At 39.9% G+C, this 19,598-nt stretch overlaps 1 protein-coding gene across 2 annotated transcripts in view; it reads right to left on the reverse strand.

The window, feature by feature from the left end:
• LINGO2 (leucine rich repeat and Ig domain containing 2) overlaps positions 1–19,598 on the reverse strand; it is a 773,861-nt gene that overhangs the window by 473,701 nt on the left and 280,562 nt on the right. The window contains exon 1 of one of the 2 annotated variants that reach the window (XM_087716141.1): positions 15,430–15,523. The exons of the other annotated variant lie outside the window; for it this stretch is intronic. The gene's annotated coding sequence lies outside the window, so the exon portion shown is untranslated. Of the gene's footprint in view, positions 1–15,429; positions 15,524–19,598 lie in introns of those variants that run through there. 2 annotated transcript variants of the gene reach the window in all.

A 19,598-nucleotide genomic window follows, 5' to 3' on the forward strand; every position in this document is an offset into this window, starting at 1 on the left:
ATTTTAAACTCTTTGTGTTTTTGTCTGTTTGGCTTGAGTCAGAAAGATTTGTTTTTCTCTGTGTGTGTGTATGCGCACACATAATGTCATTCATTATGTCTCTTAATGATATAGCATTCAATTTACCTTCACATTTTTGATTTACAGAGTAAGCAAGCAAAGTAATGATACTGATTAGGATTAATGTACAAAATCTACAAAGTATTAATCCTCAAATGCTTCTTTTTGGATCTTTCTCACAATATTTTGTTTTTCAAAGGAAGGTTAACAGAATCTATTGGCACAAATACATTTTAATTTTTTTAAAAAAAAATTGTGCATGAAGTTTGTTCATGGAGGAGATTTCCCAAGAAAAAAAATGTGACTTGTAGTTTGATGTCTGTCTTTCTCAATTCATACATGGTATTCCTAATCCAAAATCCTAAATGTTTATAATTAGGCTACTTAGTGAGGTGTCATCAAATCAAAATTGACTCCTAGTGACGCTATTTTTCACAATAATTTGTTGCTCTTTCAAGGGACATTTCAGTAATTGATTTAATGTCTTTTTACTGAATGACTTCCCCTTCTTTCCCCCCCCCCCTCAATCCTGCCAAGTTTAATCATTTTTTCTAGTATCTAGTATCAAACGCTTAACTTGAACATCTTCTCAAGGGAACAGTCAGCCTTTATATGGTGCAGGACAGACTAATTAGTCTTTTTAGCACTCTGTGGTACTTTTAATAACCACCTCCAAATATATCACTCAAAGAAGTCTATCTAATTTCTCTTGCACTTTTTCGGAATACAACTTTCCCAGTTGTAGGTCACCAGCGGAAAGACAAACACTTGACTTACTCTGAACTTTGTTTTAGCTGAAATGTCCTTATCCTTCATAATAATCTTTTCCAAGTTTGTCATTGTGTTGCTCTCTAGAATTAATCTCTTTATATCTCCAGCGCACTGTCTACCTTATCTTTTCTTGAGTCAAAGGAAACAAGACTATCCATCACCTTCACTTCTTCCGGGCCAACTATAAATTCACCAAGCATGTGAGCTGACATTACTTTTGTCTCCTGAGCATTTGATAATTTTGAAAAGTAAAAAAAGGGAGGTGGGGTGGTGGAAAGGACCACTTATATTCTTGTTTGCAATTTGCAAACAATAGTAAATGGTGAGCTGCATGCCTCAAAACTAGCCAGGTGCATTTGAGTGGGACCCTCAGGTTGGATGTGACTTCAAATTATCCACCGACATGAGCTGAATAATAACAAGCAGGAGAAACTCTCTCACTAGAGTGCAAGGCCCATTTTCCTCAGTAGGGATCATGTTTGAGGTAAACAAGGGGAAACCTTTCATTAAATTTGTACATTTATTTATTTATTTTATTTAGTTTGTCAAACATGTAAAAGATATAAGTATAAACATAAATATGAACACAGGAAATGGGTATGAATAAATGGAGACAGTAGGACAGGGACAGTAGGCATGCTGGTGCACTTATACACGCCCTTTACAGACCTCTTAGGAATGGGATGAGGTTAACAGTACACAGTCTTAGGTTAAAATTATGGAGGTTTGGGGATGTAACAATAGTCAGGTAGTGCATTCGAGGCATTGACCACTCTGTTGCTGAAGTCCTATTTTTCTGCAATCGAGTTTGCAGAAAATACAAAATAGAAAGAACGTAGGTCCTTACCTGAATGTGTCTTTTCTGTAGAATTAAGGGAGGGGCTACGCGTGGGTATTCTCAAAGCCTGATTGGTCCAAAGACTGAGGGAAATTTCTTTAATGTTCACCATTCCCTGTTGGCTCCCAGTTTCCTCGAAATTGAATGAAGAAATCTGCAAATCACAAACAGACCACAGGACCACCCGACTTTCCACCTGACTAGCTACCTTAGCATAACTAGGCAGAGATGTACCCCTCCCTCAATTCTATAGAAAAGACACATTCAGGTAAGGACCAACGTTCTTTTTCCAGTAGAATTGAGGGAGGGACTACACATGGGATGTACCCAAACTCAGTCCGAGGGAGGGGTACTTAAGACCCAGGGGGAGGAGTGGTCGCTACCTGCTGGAGACCCCTGCGCCCAAAGGATGCCTCCGCACCTGGAAAACATCCAGGTGATAGTGACAGATAAAGGGAATGACCAAGTGGCCGCCTACCAAATGTCCTCTAATGGTGGCCAACACTGCCATAGTAGCGGCGCTCCACATAGAATGGGCCGTGACCCATGAGGGAGGAGCCTGACCTGATGCCTCATAAGCTTCGATGATGGCCTGTCTTAACCACCTGCCAATTGTGACAAAAGAGACTCAAATGTGTGAACCCCCGATGTGTGCCTGAGATAAATGCGCAGAGCGCGGCAGATGTCCAGGAGGTTTCAAAGGTATTCCCTCTCGTGGGAGGGAGAAGGGAAAAAATTAGGTAGAACGATCTCCTGTGCTCTGTGGAAGGGAGAATTAACCTTCGGGAGGAAGGTTGGGTCCAGGCAAAGGACCACCCTATCCTGGTGAAATTGGCATAGATCGTCTTTAGAAGTTCGTAAATGCGCTGAGAAGACGTCACGGTAACTAGGAATGCCACGTTCAGGGATATAAACCTGAGGTGGACCATCCGCAATGGTTCAAAGGGAGCCCCTGTCAAAGCCCTGAGAACTAGGGGCAGGTTCCATATGGGGAACCTATGCACCAGGGAGGCCTGTGGTTTACAGCCCCCTTTAGGAACCTTTTTATCAGAGAGAAGTGAGAGAGGGGAGAATGGCCCTCCCCGCTGAGGACTGAGGACAGAGCCGACACCTGGTGTTGCAGGGTGTTGTGGGATAGGCCTCCATCAAACCTCTTTTGTAGGAACTCGAGTATCTGAGCAACCGAGGCCTCGGTTGGACACATATTGAGGGGCCCGCACCATTTGACAAATGCCGATCACGTGGAATTGTAGATCCAGGTGGTTGATGGTTGTCTGGAAGCTTCAATGGTTGCAATGGTCCAAGAGGACAGGTTTGTGTTCCTCAGGAGGCTCCGCTCAAGTGCCAGGTGGTCAAGTGGAGCCACTGGGGCTCTGGGTGGATTAGGACCCCCTGGCACAAGGAGATCTCCTCCTGAGGAATCCTCCACAGGAGATAGATGGATAACTGGACAAGGTCTACAAATGAGAGCTGTCTGGGCCAATGAGGAGCTATCAGGATTATGTCTGCCTTCTCTACAAATACCTTTCTCAGGGTCCCTGTAATGAGTGGGAGAGGGGGAAAGGTGTAAAGTAGGCCTGGCGGCCATCTGTTCCTGAGGGCATCCGTGCCTTCCACTGCCCGGGCCAGGAAGCGCGAGAAGAGTCTTGGAAGTTGTGTGTTCGCTGGAGTGCAAACAAGTCCACCAGTGGAGTGCTGAATCGGTGACAAATCTTTTGGAATAGTTCGGGCTGGAGCTGCCACTTGCCATGGTCGACTGTCATGCGGCTTAGCCAGTCAGCCTGGTGGTTAGCTGTGCCCGAGATGTGCTCCAACACCACTGATGCTATGTGTCTGAGTGCACAGATCTGAGATCATCCATCAACCCTGTGCTTACTTGGAGTCCATCAGGGCCCCCCAACTGAACAAGTTCATGTGTGTAGTGATTGTAACTTGGTCCAGCTTCCAGAACTCGGATCCCCATTGCAGGGCCAGAGATAGCCACCACCGAAGGGGCAGCCATACTTCCGCTGGCAGGGAATTGCTCATGCATTTCCGCTGGTACAGAATGAGTGTCCACTGGAGTGTTTGGGAGTGGAGTCGGGCCCAGGGCACTAGTCCTATGCACAATACCATCTTGCAGAGTAACTGGGCCAAGATAAGGATGGAAGCTGGTCGACTTGTGCGTACCTGGCGTGTCAGCATCTGGAGGCTGACAAGATGTTTTGGAGAGTGACGAACCAACCCTGCAACTGACTCTATCACCGCCCCTAGATGAAGGATCCACATTGAGGAGAAGAGGTGACTTTGGGGGAAGTTGATGGAGAACCCCAGGGATTATAGAGTCTGGATGGTCAAATGGAGGTCGAGGACTGCCTGAGCATGTGATTGGGCTGAATGAGCACATCATTGAGTTAACATTGGAGTCTCAATGGGGAGGAGTGTATACGAGCCACCAATGTTGCCAGGACCTTCGTGAAGGTGTGTGGGCTGAGGTTAGGCTGAAGGGAAGGGCCCGGTACTGGTAGTGGTGCCCCTTGCGGGAGAATCTCAGATATCTGTGATGAGATGGCAGAATCGGGATGTGAAGATAGGCCTCCGTTAGGTCCACAGAGGCCAGATAGTCGTCCCCCCCCCCGCCTGATCAGCATAGATCTGAGGGAGGACATCTTGAAGCGCCTGTAAACCAGGTACAAATTGAGGAGCTTGAGGTCCAGACAACAAACAGGTTAGAGTAGTGGCCCAACCTGTGTCCCGCCTTTGGAACCAGCTCCACCGCCCGAATGTCCAGCAGATGCTGAATGACTAGATCCATTAGGCTTCGACAGGCTGGATCCCGAGATTTTGGAAAGGTCCTGAAGATTAATTTGAATTTAAGCCAGTTAGACGAATTAAGAATTTTATTTATTTATTTTGAACAATTTCCTCCAACGGAGCCAAAGCAGTGCTTGGACCAAAGACTGAGAGGAAACTGGGAGCCAACAGGGAATGATGGAACATTAAAGAAATTTCCCTCAGTCTTTGGACCAATCAGGCTTTGAGAATATCCACGCATAGCCCCTCCCTCAATTCTACTGGAAAAAACCGCTGTCTTTACCACCCATCTCCACATAATTCAAGCTTATTTTTGCTAGTTGCAGGAAAAATAGCAAAAAAGAAGAAAGGAAAACTAGTAGTAAACAAACAAACAAAAAGCTAAAGATGCAGAGAAGCCCTGTTTTATCTCAGAAAGCTCTGGGTCACACTCAGTATAGTTTTAGATAGATTTTCTTTGTCCTTTGGGGAAAAAAATCCTAAAGAATCCTTTGATTCATAAATGCTGATATCCAAAGAATAGAAACTCAAAGAGGGGATTCAGAAGAGGAGATAATTAAAGATCCTATCTTCTAGTTTTAGTTCCTTACCAAGACATTTTTTATTGAATTATTAGCAGTTTCTGGATTATCCTAAACAATAACCTTTCTGATATAGAACATACTGGGTGCTGGCTTTTAATTATGGAACCGTGTACCACAGAACAGTTCTATTAAAACTGGAAGAGAATAGTCAGTGGCTACTGATCTTTTATGATTATGACTTTCTTCTAATCTTTCTTTCTTCTTCTTCTTCTTCAAGATAAATGTTCACATTATTAATAGTACATTCAACCCCCTTTATCTGGCTATGTCAGCTTTGCAGAACAACTGCAGGACCAATATTCAAACCGTCTGAAATCAGGAAACATATCTCTTCCTGTGATTTTGTGGCTTGCAATAATAGGAAAATATCACCAAAGGGTAATTGAGTATCTTCTAGTTGTGTTTGGAATAATTGAAAATAAAGTTTACAGTTTGTTTTGTCCCAATTCAACTTGACTTCACATCTACACCCACATTTTTAAGTGATACAAAAAGTGAATCAAGCAAGTGCTTATTAACCTCTTAAATTTTAAGCCCCTTCTATCAGTCTACTGCATCAAAGAACCAGAATCCCACCAAAAATCCATGTTTTCAAACCACACACAACACACACACACACACACACAAGCACAGATGTGTTATTATATTTAACAGTTCCTTAAAGTGTACAGTCTATTGACAGTACTTTAACATTTTTATTTTAAATTGCTCAGAGACCTTCTTTGAGGGAGATGGGAAGTCCAGAAATGTAAAAAATAAATCAATAAAAAATTTCTTTACTGATACAAAAATATGAGTGAGATCTAATCGAACTTTAAGCAGTAGCTGGAATTGAAGCATATTTTGGCCATGCTACGAACTAAGCAACATATATATAAAGTGTGGCCCAAAGAAACAGCTAAGAGTATAATATGTTTTATTTTGGAAGTGGCTCTAAACAGAAACTTTAAGAGATCTCATAAAAAGTTCAGTTCCTTTACACTATAGCACGTGCAGGAATCTAGCAGCTCTAAAATCCTTCTGTGCTTTCAATTCCCCCAGGCACCCACTGCTCTGTTTAAGGACCCACAGGATTGTTTAACAATTGCAACTGGGAGAGTCGGGATTGCAATCATTAACCAAAGTAGGCACGTGGGCATCTTGCTTCACAACTGTTTTCTTCAGCAACTCAGATTCTGGCCCCTATCACAGTTGTAAGTCAAGAACTACTTCTATGCTAGCCCCTAGACAAATGAATACTGGAAGTCTTCCAACACTGGAAGTCTTTAAGAAGATGTTGGATAGCCATTTGTCTGAAATGGTATAGGGTTTTCTGCCTATGCAGGGGGTTGGACTATAAGACCTCAAAAGTCTCTTCCAACTCTGCTATTGTATTCTTCTTGAATAAGCAAAAAGAAGATACTTCTGTAATGGCCTGCAATCATACTACAGCAATTTTTCTCAGTGGCATCAAAATCATGTATGCTAATATCTGAACCAGAAGGTTCATAGGAGGAGATTCAAGAATACAGCTCTTGATAAGATACTTTTCTTACAAACTCAATAATACATCTTGACATCTAAAATTCTTGAATTCTAATGTAGCCTGCTCTGAAATAACATCTGCATAGAAAGATGGTTGGGATTTTTTTCTTTACTGCAGATTTGGGTTAAACAAAATGCAATGACCCTTCTGTGCATCTCCGCATTGATGTCTTTGTTTTATTTTATTTTTCTTATATGGTAACATTCTTTGTTAACTTTTATGAAGTCTGAGTACTTTTTAATGTTCTATCTCCTGAGTGGGATATGTTGGAGAAGGGAGAAAGAAAGTTAAGAGGATCGTCAAGGTGAATCCTTTCTCTCTCTCCCCTCCCCACTCACAACTCTAAAATCTTAATCATAAAAGAGCTGTAGAGCATAGCTGATTCATCCACTCAGAGTCCCAAAAGACAGTAAAAGGAACAATAATGGCAACCTGAGGATCTGATTCACAGGCATTTACCCCTGAGATATTTCCACTGGGCTGAACAATAATTTACATGGTTACATTTTTTAGTTAATCCACCTGTTGTTAAAATCAGCATTTCATATGGCTCACTTTCAAACTCAATTTCCCCTTCATTCAAACCTGAAATGTGCAAACAGGGATAGGAGGAATATTGAAATGAACATCTGAATCTAGTCTGTGACTCTTAACCATTAAATAGTGTTTAGATTCTGAGTTTATGCATGCTTACTATGCAGCAAGCATGCCTGGAGTAAGTGGAAACTACTTCAAAGTAATGGCACTTGAAGATATGCTATAACATTGTATTTTCTTTCCACTTAATAATTTTAGAGAGTTAGTACTTTTTCTTGGTGTCAACTGCAGTCTATAATCCACATGAATCATACAACACTTTTTTTTGTTGTTCCAAGTTTACTTTGCTCTCCCTTTTTATGTTTTGTGACATTTAGAGATTAAAGCAAGAGTGTCAAACTTGATTTCATTGTGGGCTGCATCGGGGTTGTGTTTGACCTTGGGGGAGCAGAGTGGGCATGGCCAGCTTGACATCACTCGAGTTGGGGGTGCCTGTGGTGGCCTGAGGGCTCTGCCAGCGAAAACGGACTCCCAAGCTCCATTTCTGGCTGTGACAGCTTCCTGCAACTCTCTGCCAGCAAAAACAGAGCCCAGGAGGGCCGCATGCAGTCCTTGCAAGCTCCGTTTTCAATTTCAATTGCCTCAATTTTTCCTGGCAGAGGCATCACAGGGTGGTCCTTCACTGTTTCCGGGGCAGCCCGGTGGGCCAGAATTAAGCTCCCTGTGGGCCAGATCTGGGCCCCGGGCCTTGAGTTTGACACCCCTGGATTAAGGCATCTCTTAAAAACTCTCAGTTTACCCAGCAACTGGACCATGGTTTTGTTTTGTTTCCCCCATTGGGTGAAGTAAAGGGGGGAAAACGAATGCCTTAACCTTCTAGGCAAATAGTTTGACTGAAGCCTATTTTGGTTATATCATAATTGGGGTGAGAAGGTGGGTATATGATTGTCATTGCTATTGGTATCCCAAACTCCCAAAAGTGATATAGTTATCTCACCTTCTTCTTAGACTCCACTTTCTCAAGGACACCAAATGAGAAGTTGGATTTTTCAGACATACCCATTTGCGATGTCATCACATAGTCCATGAGACCTCTGGAGGCCAAAGTGACTTTGTAAATCCCAGCTACAATACCCAATTTGGTCTAGTGAGTAAGGCACCTGGCTAGAAACCAAGAGACTGTGAGTTCTAGTCTCACCTTAGGCAAAAACGTTGGCCGGGAGATATTGATCAGTCCCTCTCTCTCTCAGTTCCATCCACCTCACAGGGTTGTTGGAAAAATTGGAGAAGTATAAGGTGTGTTCATAGCCTTGAGTTAATAATAAAAGTGGGATATACATAAATAAATACATTAAAATTAAGTCTACCATACCACATACTTGCTAAAATGGCTATCTTATGTTTCAACAATCTAATTACAATCATAGATTCATTTCAGATTCTTGATTCAACCTTCTTCCCCCTTTTTTTTAATTTTCTGAATTGATCTGGAGGGGGGAAAAGACCTTTGTTCACTTTTAAAATTTGTGCATGCAGTTAAAACTGTCAAATAAATTTGCAGGCGTATCATTTGGAAAGTTGATTTAATTTAGAATTGAATCACTAAGTTGAAACTTCTTGTAGTTCTAATATATGTAGCAAAACAGAGAGGAAAAAACCGTGATATTTTACATTACACTGTCACCTAGTCATAAAAATTTCTTATGAATTATCAGGAACTCTGTCCACCAATTCTCACCTTTATCAAAACAGAGGAAAAAAACAAACATCAGATCCCATCACATTTGTTATAAGTGAGCTTTGGCCAGGTTTCAAACAGTGTTCTTGCCATAGAGGCACCACTTTTCTTCTCAAACATTGTCGAAGAAATCCCACTGCAGTGTGAATTACTTTATTGAAATGTTTCCTTTTTTTATTTATAAAGCACCATCAATAACATTTCACGAATCAACGGCCATTTGTTAGTGCTGCTGAATATTTCATAAATGGTTTTTCCCCAAACAGATCCATCCCTTGGACCAGAGATGGTATTCAGCAGGTTCTGACCGGTTCTGGAGAACCGGTAGCAGAAATTTTGAGTAGTTCAGAGAATCGGTAAATACCACCTCTGACTGGCCCCACCCCCATCTATTCTCTGCGTACCAAGTCCCAGCTGATCAGGAGGGAATGGGAATTTCACAATATCCTTCCCCTGGGTGGGGAGGGAATGGAGATATTATAGTATCCTTCCCCTGCCACGCCCACCAAGCCATGCCCACCAAGCCACACCCACGGAACCAGTAGTAAAAAAATTTGAATCCCACCACTGCCTTGGATTGCCAAATGGCCCTCGCTGTTCTTTAAATATCTTAGCAATACACAACAAACTGGAACCCAAGATTCTGTTTTAACTTCACCAAGATCTTGGAGCATAGAGTGTGATTGCCTGATAAAGTTCATCTGTTCAATTGAATTTATACAAAATTGAATTGTTTCCTAAGTCATCATTCTTCTTAATGGTTTCCTAATCCAATTGGGTAACAATATTGGTGAATGTTTTACAGTGCTTTTCTAGTCATTCTTGCTATAAGAAGCCTAAACTACTTAATATAACTAAATAAATGTAGCCTTACTAGAGCCATCCAAATCCAGGAAATTGTAAAGGGAAAACTTTTTTTAAAGAGAGAGAAACACACAGAGAAAGAGAGAACTTCAAAACATTATTTTCTGCCCCTCTGAAGCAAAATTCTGAAAGCTCAGCAAGTGTGTGTTTTGACATTAGGAGACAGTCATTTGTTATTGAAAGTGCACAGGTTTTTTTTCCTATCCCCATCCATCTTCCAAGAAAGGGATTTTTTTAAACATCTCATTAGGATTACACTCAAGTGGACTGTACCTAGTGATCCAGAAAGTATGTTCATGGGACACAGTTATCCTGTTATCCATCTACCTGGCTGTTGTTCTCAGAGGTGTATTTTGCTGACTGCAGCAATGACAAATATTCCATCACATTTTACTTGTGCACAATGCAATCCATCTCGGTGAAATTAGCTTTCATAATTAAGTCTTTGAACAAAGCTGAAGTATAGCGAAATGCAGGGAAACAATGCTGAAATTTCATCAAGGAGAATCTTTTAAAGAAAAAAAAAATCCATGTATAAAAATAAGTGAGCATGAAGAAGTCCTTCTTATAGTATAGCCTTTATTGTCATTGTATATCATGTATAGAATGAAATTGGTTTGATGGCTCTTCCCATCAGAAAGGCTGAACGTAATTAATTGAAAGTAACATCTACAGCTGAACAACAACCCCTCCAAAAAAATCCCTCCAGTTCTGCAGAATTGACCTATTAATTAACAACCATCAATATTTCTTTCAACTGCTAGACAAAGAAAGAGAAAAAGAGAGCAATTGCTACTTCTTCTAAGCAATGAATATAGCTATGGTTCTGTCCTTTCAAAATTTCAAAATATTATTATTCCAAACATAATAGATACAGGATTGTGGTCTCCAGTAATTTTAATGATTGGGAGGCTTGAAAAATGCAGTTATTGTGAATATGTAACAAATGTAAAACAATCCTGTACAAACCAATGAGCAATTTATGAACCAGCTCTGATTCTACCCAGGTGATTTTTAAAAAGAAAGTAGTACTAGTAACTAGCAGAGGAATCTAAAACTCATAAAACAGCCACACTAGCCTCTTCCCGCAACTTTTGGGAATAGAGGCAATCATCACTTACTGACCACCCATTCAGTAACCTTTCAAAGTTATGAGTGAATGTGGAGATTTATGACTGTATTCAGTCATCATAGTATCCTTGCATTCATGTGAGCACAATTTAGGTTCTTGGTAACCAGCATGTGATTATGACAGTCTCAGCATCCCTTCTCACAAACAAAGTCAATGGGGAGGACATCAGGAAATTGCAAGTCACAGTCATGCGACATTGAGCTTAACAACCATGTGTGATTCACTTAGCAACTGCAACCACAATTGTCAGAACTGCGATCATATATATCAGGGGTGTCAAACTCAAGGCCTAGATCTGGCCCACAGGACTGCCCTGGAAACAGCAAAGGACCAGCCCATGGTGCCTCTGCCAGTGAAAATGGGCTCCTGAGCGCTATTTTTGGCTGTGATGGCAGCCCTCCTGAGCACGTTTTTTGCTGTCAGGGGGTTTCAAGAGGCTGTCGCAGCTAAAAATGGGAGGTCAGGAGCCCATTTTCGCTGGCAGACTGCTCGGGCCGCCATAGGGCCACAAGTGACAAGGCGCCCCCAACACAAGTCGCCATGCCCGCCCAGCCACACACCTGTGCCCCTCCGAGGTCAAACACAACCCTGAAGAGGTCTTCAATCAAATCGAGTTTGACACCCCTGATATATTCATGTGATATTTTTTTTTCACCTTATGGTCATGTTGCTTATTGAAAGAGTTGCTGGTCCCAATTATCATCTTTAACTGAGAACTGCTTTAAAGGAATGCCTTTGATGATGAAGAGGTAACCATGGGAAATCAAGAAAATCTTCTTGATCAATGGGTTTTGGAGCTCAGAAGGCTTTATAGCTACTTCCTTAACTTCATTTAGTGGAAAAGGATGGACACAGACAACCATTGGTCTGGAGTAGAACAGTGGTTTTCATTAAGGAACATCTCACTAGTTATACAACATTTATACTAGTTGTACAAGAAGTCCCAGTCAAAGGGAGAATGATTTTAAATAAACTGATATAGCTCTAGGACAGGGGGGAAAACATCGGCAATCTTATAACTGTGTGCCAGTGTGCAGTGTGTATTGCCACATTGGGGTATGAGTGAAGCATGAAGAAATTTCAAAGAGGCTTCATTGTTTTACAAGCCACATGATGAAATGACTCCCACTATCTGTGATTTATGGAAATGATCTGACAATGTTCCCCAAAGGAGAAGGCAGAATCTGAAAGCTGAATTTGTATCTAGTGCAGGGGTGGTTGGGTGGGGTAAGCATTAAAATAAGGTTCTCTGTGTAGCTGAATAATGGATGTAAAGCACACTATCCTGCCTCATTTGAAATTTAAATCCAAGAAATGACAAAGCAATGCCAATTATGTTGGTATAATAGTGATCTACAGAGCAAAGTCAGAATGGAGAGATGTAGGGCCTCTGCACTGAAGGACTTTCATTGATTCATTCAACATAAATTTGATTACTCTGTTAGGTAAATTAATGTCATTTATCACAATCTATCTAATTTAGAGAACAGAGGACATTTCTCAAACAATGATTATACAAACTGCCTTTATTATGTAAGGTTACAATTTTTAAACAGAGCTCTGTGGGGAAAAGGCAATATATACAAATTAGAAAGGTTTTCAGATAATCAGGGCTTGAATATGTGGGAAGAGTGCCATTTTTATGAATTGGAAGAGCTCTGAGTGTATATGTGTAATCAATTTGTATCAACTTTTACAATAAAGATTCCCATCTTTGGAAGAGTGAGGAAGGTCAAAAACTGGGAATCATAACAATAATATATTAATATCACACATTTCAAGCATCCAGAATTTTTCATACATATTATCTCACTAGGCAGACCATTTACGATGTTTCTATTGCTATTTTCTGCCAAGTTTATTTCCAGTATCTCATTAATTTTGAGAGTTTTAAATCAAGACATAGTTGAATTTGTCAAGGTTAAGCTCACTCGATTCCTGCTGTTTCTAATTTAAGTTTATTCATCTCATTTCCACATGGGTACATGGGTTTTTTTTTAAGTCCACATGACTTAAATGCACTTTCTACATTTCTATAAATTATAAAGTACAATACAGAGCAATTAAAATATACCCACAACTGCAAAAGCATAAAATTGCATTATGTCAGAAATATATAGATCCAACTGAACAATTGCATCTAAATTAATGTTTAAGTTCAGGAGATACAAATTATTAAATCAGAATTAAAATTTGGTATTGAACAAATTTCTGACCAAATCTATTCAAAGGCTTGCTCAAATTATTTGGCCTAAAACAAGGTTTTTTGGTCAGGTAAACGGAGGTTAGGTTTTCAAGGCAACAAGCACAATCAATGCTTTCCATAGGAAAGCAGATGAGCTGAGTAAAACACCAAAGAAACAATTACTAGGTTTTCATCTAGTATTTTCAAATCACATCCTTGATGTGCCTTGACTATTGTAGACTGAGAAGACTTTCAACTGTGAGTTTAAACATAAAAGCCTTATCAGTATATCTCAAAGAGAGAAGCTCCTAGCTTATCTTATTGCTGAAAGGTATTGATGCTAGCTTTAATCTGTTATAAAAGGACAATAAACTGTGGGGGTTTTTGTAGCTACATTCTTATTTATTTAATGTTAGGCTACTTTATCTATTGTCTTTCCATTTCATGACCTTTGGTGCTAATGTGTTAATAATCATACAAAGAACAAAGTGAAAATATTATACATACATACATACATACATACATACATACATACATACATACATGAATGGGAATGTATATCACACTAACAATGAAGGAATAACAGTAAGGTCAGCATGTGTGCTATTGATAAAAGTTCAGTCGACCATTGTCACCTTTATCAGAGTGTAGATGATAATAAAGAAGTGGTTATCCATAGGTAAGACTTTTTGTCCATAGATATATAGTCCATAAATAAGTATAATATGCAACAGATCCTGTTTCAAATATTCTAGTATTAGCAAGGCTCTTAATGATTACGTACCAATTTCAGATCAAGCTGGTTTGAAAAGTTGCTCTTTCCAATACCCTAACTACAAGTCATTTCAGGTTTCTGAAGCGAGGGGAATCAATATTTTGCTTTGTGTTCAAAAACAAAGTACAAACAAGTGTGGTAGTGACAAAATTGGTGCTAAGCAATCCTTAAAAACACAGAGAAGGCAACCATCTGACCACTGCATTTTACATGTTAGTGTCCAGACATCTGTAGGATGGTGTTAACATCATCTCAAAGTGGTCACAAATTTAATGGGGGGAAAAACAACCCATCTTCTTGAATGAGATATATGGGTGACCTTTCAATTGAAATGAAATAAAAACATTCTTGGCCATTGCTGTCACCTTTTTATACTTACTGTTTACTTCTGATGTTTTGTCAAGAAAGGAAATCATTGTTGGTTTTATCTGTGAATTTGTATAGACTCTATATTGGAAGGTAGTGGTAAAATGTATATATGATTACAGTGTAGGGCAGGGGTGTCAAACTTGTGACAAGACATTGTCATTGCAAGATATATCACAATTCCCCCCCCCTTTGCTAAACCCGGGGTAGGCGTGGCCAGCAATTGGCGTGTCCGGCCCGTGGGCCATGAGTTTGACACCCCTGGTGAAGGACAATCTACCTTTTCCAAATAATAGTAGTGTACATGTTGAAATATTGTTCTGGGCTCACACATGTAGCTTGTCCATTCTTTCTTGTAGATATGATTTATACCTCAGATGTAAAGCTCCAGATATAAAGGCAAAATACCTTAGATGTAAAGAGGAAGAGGACTACTCTTGTCTCAAAGTGTGAAAAAACAGTCAAGCCAAAACCCTTTCTCAAAAGATTCCTGTTAGCTATGTATTAAAATAATTCCCAAAAGGTAATGTGATATGAAGAAAGGGAAAAAGAAATCACAATCTATGTTTCCTGGGTTTCCCCAAAAGGCCTACAGAAAATCCTTGAGGGGAATTTTATATTATTGATAGAGTTAATCACAGAAGTGGGAACGAAGGAAAATGACATAGGTTTTAAGTCCAGTGCAGGCCTGCATCTTATAGTGGTTTGAATGGTCTGTTCATTAAAATAAAGGAAAGGAGCATCAAAACTAATTTCTCATCATGGAAAAACAGAAAAAATGCAAATACAACCATTCATTACCCATGGTAATGTTTCCTAAAAAGTCAAGAAATTAAAAAATTTCCCCATTGCATTAGGAGTAACAGAAAATGAAAACTTAAACCCCCAGCCATTAGTAGACATATAGAGATAAACTGTATACACAATGAGAGCTCTTTGTATTCCAAGGACTGGATATACCACAGCATAGAAGTTAATTATACAAAGTACTTTATTGCAGCACATACTTTTCCTGTTGCCCTGGGTTTAAGGCCACTGTTCTAGGCTATGAAAGTTGATGTAGCCGTGAAAAAAAAGACTCTGAAGAGTAGTGCTTATAACAAGTAAAGAGCATACCTCTGCCTCCCTCCAAGAGTTCTTACACTTGTTATTGATTAGGTGTTGTTCAATGTGGTTGCTCTTCAAAAACTGGTAGGGCAAGCTACTATGTCTTAAACAGACAGCAAACCCCAAACTCACTCACACTGACAATGTTACCTACCTGGGTAATGAAATGTCTGCAGGGAAACAATCAAGCTCAGAGAGCACCAAAGACTCCATCTCAAAGTAATCCCATCAGGGAGTCCATTTCCAACAGTCTTAAAATAGAAGTTGCATGTTGATGTCAGTGGGTACTGATTCAGAAAGAATATTCATAAATTCACAAGCTCCAGTTCCCCCTGCTCTTTTCTAAGTTTTCCCATTCATAAACATCTCCCTGAGTTGCTGGAGGCATTGTCATTCAGTGAAGAATGTGACTTCCTTTCTTGATAAGAAACGTAAGGACATGGTGACGGTGTCTATGGGTTTTGATATTGTGAAATTTTAATATTAATATGTCGCCCAAGGTCACCGTGTATGAGTTAGGCAGCAATATAAATTTGTTGCATAATAATATATAAGAAAGTTGTAGCCTATGTCCTATAGCCTGTAGAACAAAAACTGATTTGGCCTGTTGAAAATCACCTAGAGATTTTCTTCCCCACTGGGAAAGCCAATACCTTTTGCCAACTGCATTTATTAATGATTGTACTGTACTTGAAAGTCCCTTTTCACTTAGCACCATTTCAGATTTTCTTTTTTTTTTTTTTTGGGGGGGGGGGTCAGTAGGCAGAAGAAGACTGGTTCTCCTACAAGGAATTCATTTAACCTATGATGCCTGAAGAAGTCATGCAGGTCTGTTTATTGATCACTCTTTTTTAATGGACTCTAAAAGCTAAAACCACAAGGAATGAATTAATTGCAAATAAAAATACGGTCAATAAAACAACAACATCAAAAGTAGGTATAGATAAGTAATCCATTGTTGTAGGTTCCAAATACTGACTAGTGAATTTTTCAGCTTCAGTTGCTCATTCTGCTAATCTTACAATTCTGCATTATTATTTTTTAAAACTGGGATGAAAATTCCTGTTTATTCTAATACACATATTGCTGCGGTCTGCTTTCTTAACACGGCTATATTCATTATACGATTTTTTTTCGAATTGGAGAAACATATCACCAAATGTGGAGTAAAGAGAATGGAAGATATGAGATTTTTTGATTACGTATTAGTTTAAGAATAAGATTAGGTAGGTTCGCATTAAAATGGAAACCAAACAAGTTTCTCTCCTAATTGCCTAATAATATAAATTATTATTAGGGAGAAACTTTTCCCTGATAATTGCTTCCTGAACAATTAACATCAGTGATGGATGTCTTAAATAGTCACAAGTAAAATTGAACTGTGAAAGACTGGGGACTCTGGAAATGGAAGTAAATCAATATAGGGCAGGAGTGTCAAAATCACAGCCTGCAGGCTGGATGCATCACAAACGGGCCACACCCCCGCCCGGCTTAGTGAAGGGTGGGGAAAGTCTCAATACATCATGTGATGCTGTCATGATGACATGAGTTTGACACCCCTGATTCATGCCACACCCCCTGGCATAAAAGGGATGCTTTCTTCGTCATTCAAACAAGATCTCTCATCTGACAAATAAACTGCCTTAACAGATCTACTGTGGGACTGCCATGCCCATCCAATTCCTGGGCTCTGTACCGTGGCCAACTCGCAACAGACAACTTGAGTGGGACAAGAGTTACACTAATATCAAAGAAATGGTGGAATAGAAACATTAAAGAAAGGATGCAAAAGAAGAGACAGAATGAAATGTGAATGACAAAAATTAAACCAGGATAGGCCCAGGATACCTGCGAGACCACCTACTGCCACCGGTAGCCTCCCACCATCCAGTGCGATCCCACAGATTTGGCCTCCTCAGGGTGCCGTCGGCCAGACAGTGTCAGCTAGCGACCCCCAGGGGGAGAGCCTTCTCTGTGGGAGCGCCTGAATGAGCTGCCCCCGGAGCTTCGTATAATCCCTGACCTCCAGTCCTTCCAACGCGCCCTAAAAAGTTGGCTTTTCCAGCAAGCCGGCCTGGCCTGAACAAAATAAAATAAATGATTGATTATTGTTAATTTTAATCTATTTTTTTAAATGTTATTGTTAATCTTAATTGGGTTTGTTTTTGGATACTCTATCTAATTTTTTAAAACTTTTGTAATATGTGTTTTTTTTTTTATGTTGTACGCCGCCCTGAGTCCTTTGGGAGAAGGGTGGCATATAAATCCAATAAACAAACCAACAAACCAGGTTTTTTTATTTACTTTAAATAATTGAAATTAAATTGGTGAGTTGTTCTGTGATAAGTTGGCTGCAGATTGGTTCTTTGCTTTCATAACCTATTCTTTTTTTTGGGGGGGGGGTGAATGGGGAAAGGGTGAAGCTCAGAAATGTTAACATTACATTCATAGTCGACTGAAGATGTGATTTCCAGAAAGCTGATATTCCCATTGACAAGCAAACATAAAACCAAAAAGGTATTTTCTTTGCGAAAGGGGTTGCGTGGCTGTCTTCTAAATATAGTGTTCAAATTGCAATTGCTACAGGAATAAAAAGTAAGGTTTCCTTTACAAATGCCACCCCTGAAAGGAGACCTTTGATTTTTCTGAGTACACCAATCCAGTATTAATTTAGCCACAGCCCATTCAAAATGGGAGGCAATCAGTAGCTCTTGTTGGAACTCTACAAATGATTTGATTTGAAAATGCCACAGGTTCTTTCACCACTCCCAAAGTGGCACTTAAAAGAGCCTTTTGTATTATATAGCTTGTGCCATTCTCTATTAGTTAGTAAAGGCAAGGACCTCGTTAACAAGGAGCTTTCCCTGGGGGATGCTTGTTAAGCTGACGTTTCCTTCTTGAGTTGGAAAACTTTCTATTATGGAGACTTAAACTGCTCACTGCTTCTTCCTGGTCTTTGGGGTTCCTTGTTCCCCTCAGCGATTTTGGAAATCATATTTTCTAACTCTATCATGCTGAAGCAATGCTGCCAGGGACCTGGACCCAGCAGCCCAAAATAATGAAAAATCACCTACATTTCTCTTTTTCTTTTCAAAATGATGGAAGAATTCCCAGGATCTTTCCCGAGACAAATGTATTCTCCAAAAGAGGAATATTACCTCTGGATCCTCCAGGACTTAAAGAAGATCAAGACACTGGGATCCTCAGGACAACAGACATTTATAGAATTATGTATACAGAACACCCAAATATACCCTATTGTACATATTTTCTCCAACAGATGACTTGGGGTCAGAGGGAATCAGACTGCAGAGACCCCACTAATCATTTCCTGAACATAATTTGCATAAATTGTTTAGCTTCCTTTCTGAAGTGTAGTAAAGTAGGTTCTTATATTGGCATGTTTTCCCCCTACCTCAAGGATGCAATGACCAAGATAACATGGTTATGAGGAAGAATCCTATATTAGGTTGACTGGGGATCCTTTCACTTTTACCTATGTTGCTTGTGAATGAATTATCCTATTTTAATTGTTTGATATATACAGCTCTATGCTGGACACATTTACCATATTTTTCAGAGTATAAGATGCACTTTCCCCCCCTAAAAGAGGGTAAAAGTTTGAGTGTGTCTTATACACCGAATGTAGCCCTACTCACCCACTGGCCCCCACCCTTAGGCCTCTGCCTCCCAGCAATTTACCTCCTTGCAGTAAATGGGGAAAATGGGGCTTGTGGAAGTGGTAATAAGCTATGGCAATCCCTGCAGCCTGAAACAGCTGATCATGGGGAGGCCGGTGCTGAAACTGAAATTGAACATGAAATGGACTGTTTGCTGCAAGGAGACAAATTGATGGGAGACAGAGGCAGACTTTTTATTCTTGTGCTAATCAGGCTAAACTGAAGCAGGCTGTTTGTTGCAAGGTGGTAAGTCAATAACTATAAATGCCTATAGAATGTTCAAATTATTAGACTTATTTTTTTAAAGATTGCTTTATTATTGTTCTAGACAACTTACCAAAATGAAAAAGCTTTTTAAAATAAATGCTTTATCTGAAGGGGTCCAGTGCTATTGTATCTTCTTTTAAATAGCAAAGAATAATGTATACTTCCATAAAGCCACATCAATTTTAACAGCATCTGTACAAGTATAGTCTGAAATGTAACACCACAAACAGTATATATGCCTGTACTGTTTGCTGTTTGCTGCAAGGAGGCAAATTGCTGGGAGGCAGAGGCAGATTCCCCACCCCTTGTTTTCCTCCCCAAAAGCTAGGTGTGTCTTATACTCTGAAAAATACGGTAAACATTGTTAACTACCATT

Source organism: Thamnophis sirtalis, unplaced genomic scaffold (genome assembly GCF_051295495.1).
Source record: "Thamnophis sirtalis isolate CommonGarterSnake01/CBP01778 unplaced genomic scaffold, rThaSir2_p1.2 scaffold_5, whole genome shotgun sequence".
Lineage (NCBI taxonomy): Eukaryota > Metazoa > Chordata > Lepidosauria > Squamata > Natricidae > Thamnophis > Thamnophis sirtalis.